This window comes from Zonotrichia albicollis, chromosome 8 (genome assembly GCF_047830755.1).
Source record: "Zonotrichia albicollis isolate bZonAlb1 chromosome 8, bZonAlb1.hap1, whole genome shotgun sequence".
Lineage (NCBI taxonomy): Eukaryota > Metazoa > Chordata > Aves > Passeriformes > Passerellidae > Zonotrichia > Zonotrichia albicollis.
Window position 1 is genome coordinate 37,775,888 of NC_133826.1, and position 4,629 is coordinate 37,780,516.

Here is a 4,629-nt window from a genome sequence, read left to right on the forward strand (position 1 = left end):
GAACTTCACACCCCATACCGCCCCCAATCAAGCGGCCAGGGGGAGAGAATGAATCATTTGATTAAGCAGCAAATTATAAGACTGGGGCAAGAAGCTCTTCCACTAGCACTATTGCAAATTCAAACTAAACCTTTTGAGCTAAAGGAATGCTGAATCCTTTGGAATGCCTTATAGAAGACCATAGAATACAAGGGGAATGTCCAGAATGTCCACTTACATGGTGGCATTAATCAAACGGCTCAGAGTAATTGAGAAACTTGTGGCTGGAACTCGGAGCAGGGAGTTGGATAGCCTGGGGTTGATGTATATGTTAAGTCTCTTACAGAGAAGACTTCAGAACCACAGTGGGAGAGACCACTGCAAGTACCTCTCACCACCTTCACTGCAATCAAAATCAAGGAGCAGAATGCTGGATCCATCACTCTCGGGTGAAGAAGGCCCAGAAGCCCCTTCAGGAGTGACACCAGGAGACAATGAACTGAGACTAAAACTTATTCGGGCAAAATGAGTATATTGCGGTCGAGAGTAGCTCATACTTTAGTGTACAGAATTGTTTTGTATGGAATTATAACTGAAGTTTTAGAACTAGAGAGTACCTCTACCCAAAGCAATGCTGAATGACCTTGGTCCCTGGCATTTAATCAGTATACTGGATCCATAGGAAAACCTTCTGAGATAAAAGATTTAAACATATCTACTGTAGTAATCCACGAGAATCAAGTATGTGAGGAGTAAGAATAGCAAGAACAGGAGCTGTGAACACTTCAAGGAATCTGAAGAGAAGAAATCAAAGTAAAGTGCTGGGTCATCAATAGGATGGCTTATGAGAGACCAGATGTAATTAGTGTCTGAACCTCCCCTGGTGTATATGAACACCAGGAAGTCTGTGATGACCTAAGTGAATCAGACTGTTGGTGTAATTTCACCCTGATACAGCCTGCAGAAGTGACCAGCCTTTGAGCTCGAGTTACTGTCAGACTTTCATTTGAATTCAAAGTGGACACTGCACTTTTTACCACAGCGGGGCCTTATACACCCCATACTAGTTCAGACTCTACCCAAACTCCAAACTTGAACCTAACATAGTAAAGAATGTGACTGAACAACAGCTATTATTCAATCCAGAATGGTCTCTCAAACGTGTGGAGTTGATAATGCAAAATAACATCTCAAAAACCCAACCAGCCTGCTCCTCCTTCCTAAAAACTTCCTTTGAGGGCTGGACAACATGGTTACAAAAACAGGCATATCTCAGGAGCAGAACAAGAAAGGAAGGAGCCAGCTCTCCTGGTGCCTAAAACCAGGAACACCAAGAAATCAGTTTCCTTATGTCATTTTGCAAGCTGGTTGGCTGAACCCCCAGGCAATGGCTGGTAAAGGGTGCTGAACTGCAGGTGGTAAACTAACCCAAGCAAGGAAGGTGATTTTCCTTATTTATAGCTATCCCTTTTCCTACTGAGATTTGGATCAGTGATTGTCCCAGTCTGAGGCGGTTGGATTCTGCTTAAAAGAGGTAGAGAGAGAGACCCCCTCAGAGCTCAGCAGCAGGCTGTAGGATTTTGAGCATCACTTTTGTGCTGAGTGTTTCAAATAGCAGAAACCTGATCCCAGTTTCTTCTGAGGCACTGCAATGAATTTAGGCTCTTCTCTCAAGATTTCCCCTCCATTATCTTCTGCCCTGAACACAGTCCACAGCTTGATCTTAGCTAGGGGCAAGGTGGGTGACCAGGAGAGACATTCCTGCTTGCCACACATCTGAGAAATCAGGTGCTTTGGAGGGAGAGAGAGAGGTTAGATTCCCTGAGGTCTCTACATTTCAGAACAAACATCTGCCTCAAGTATGACCTAAACCTCTGTCAGATACACTTGTGAAGTGTGTCTGAATTTGCAGTGTGAGCCCAGCACATCCCTCTGGCAGGGAGGGATGGTCATGGACAGAAAGCCGTTCCTGTTCCCCATAACAAACATCTAATTGGCATATTAGGGACAAGATCAGGAGTTTTAAATGGAATTGATTCAGAAATACTGATGAATAAACTGGCTGCTGCAGCAGGTAGCCTAACAAAATTAAAGCAGCCTTTATAGTAATCTCTATTGGCATTAGGAACTAGCCAGTGACAGATTTCAAAAGTACTGCCAAAGTAAAGAAGTATGAACAGGCCGGGGACCAAGACCACAAATTGATAGTAGAAGCACTTAGTATAGTTCAAGATAATGTGTCTTTAGCTTTCAGTTGTATACAAGCACAGTTATGGATACAAGCAACAGCAGCTCTGATCATATAGGAAAGTTTTAATCCTGGTGGATTATGGTGAATTTCACCTATGATCCTATTTCTAATGTGGCCACTGCCTTTGTGCTTACCATATGTAATGCCACTGTTTATGTTATCCATCCCATCATTGCCCTAAGATTAAACCATGAAGAAACAACACTCTATCCTTCAGAACACAGAGTGTGGGCACGAAAAGATGAATGAAAAGTGGCAGATAGTAAACTTAGAATCCTGCATTACTGGAGAACAAATGGGATTCATTTGTGAAAGCAATACTGTTAATGCCCAGGATGTGTTTAGACACTGAACAGGGTATTTGCCACTTTGAAATTCATCCAGTCACTGACCAGAAAACTGTGCTCGTATATACTGGAAAGGGGTGTATGCTTGAGAACTGCTTGTGCTGCTGTACAAATTGATAGCAATGATGTTATTCTGTCTAGTGGAAACCATTCTAATCTCTGTATTTGTATTTGTAATTTTGCTAAGATTATTGGGTGTGGTTTTTCGTATTTGGTACCAGTAACATCCCACCAGCTGATTACAGCCAATTACACAATGTATCACAGACTACCACCTACCCCTATCGGGGCGAACCTTACATTGGTAAAACAATTAATTAAGCACCAAGACCTATTCGAAGTCTTGAAAGAAATCCGAGAAAGTGGAAAGAAAACCTTAATTACCATCCAACATGATACAAAGGAAATAACCAGAGTCCTACAAAGAATAAAATACGGATAATCACTGGTGAGATGTGATCTTTGGATGGTCACCAACTGCGAATGGAGTCCTTAATAAGTTGTGTCACCCCATTGTAGTTTTACTGATATTAGTTGGGATAAGCTTAGGATTGTCTATTATATTGTTAATTTGGAACTGTAGGATGCTACAACGAATAGCTGTACTAACCTCTTTGTCAAATGTACATGGTAAAGCGCTAAAAGACACTTATTGTCGTGGAAATTTTCCTTAAGTAAAAGAATTTACTTATTTCCTAGGAAAGGGGGGAATGAGACAGAGTAGGTGAAGTGTCTGGGAGAGGTGAAGGGTCTGTGGAGCTAAAGCTGAAGGAGAAGCCGCGTTCCAGAGACAGCGAGGAGACAGAGAAAGAAAAACAGAAAAACCACGAGGTCAATCTGCCCCCGACCTAGGAATTCCTCCGATAAAGAAGAATTAGTGCTAAGTGTCATGCAAGATGAATATGTATGAACTTAATTTGAAACTGTATGCATATGCATTTGGAAGGGGGGATAAAAAGGGGACTCGGAGTCTCCAGGGGCACGCATGCCCTTTTGGGGAGCCTTGCGTCTGGCGCGCGTCGTAATAAAAGCATACCGGGCTTTACAACTTTTACAAGTTGTGAGGTTTCTTCTTTTCTCCGCAAAACATCTGATCTGCTACTGAAACACTAGGATTCCATGCTTTCCTTGCCATGAAAAAGAACTCTCCTTTTCCTCCAGGTGGTCATGGCCAGAACTGGGATTTCACCTCCAAATTTCCTTATATCCAGTGTTTGTTCCCATAGGAATATTACCAGGACAAGTCTGGCTGGCAATGGTTTCACAAGGGTCAGCTCTCATCTGTCCCTAAAACACTAGGGAAGGATCTGTGCTTTCCTTCCAGTGGGAAAGAACTGTTCTGCTTCTCCAGGTGACAATGGTGAGATTGGGCTCCCACCTCCAAAATTCCCTATACCCAAAGACTGCTCCCAGACGAAATCTGCCATTCCTGACAAGTCTGGCTGGCCTTGGACTAGTGAGGCTCTCACCTGCCTTCCAAACACTGGGGTCTGTGCTTTCCTTCCTTTGGAGAGGAACTGTCCTTCTCAGCCGGTTGCCCATGGCCAGAATTGGGATTTCACCTCCAGCATTGCCTGTTGTGACAGACTGCAGGAGGTTGTTGTCCAGAAACATTTCATGTGTGAGAGAGGAAGGGGCAGGTCCAGCACTGCCCTGCCCTGTGACCCCAATCCTCCCAGAGCCTCTATCCCAGTCCCTGGCACAGCACAGGCAATGCTCCACAGCCACCTCTGCACCCCCTGCCCAGCTCCTGAGTGACCAAATGAGCCCAAGTCCCACCCGGGGGAAGGGCCCAGGAAGACCAAGGGGAATTTAAGGCTGACCACAAGGCAAGCACACATCTCGACCCTACCTCCTCTTGGAATTTCCATCTGAACACTGCTGGAATCCAGGAATTAGTAGCTCCATGTGTGCTTCTCTGTATCTTTTTTGTCTTTCTTTCTGTGTCTTCTTCTCTTTCTCCTGCAAATTTTGATTAACATTAAATTGAACAGGCTTAGAGTTTGTGAAGTTGAATGGGCCATGTTAATACTTTGAGAAGTGTTTTATGTT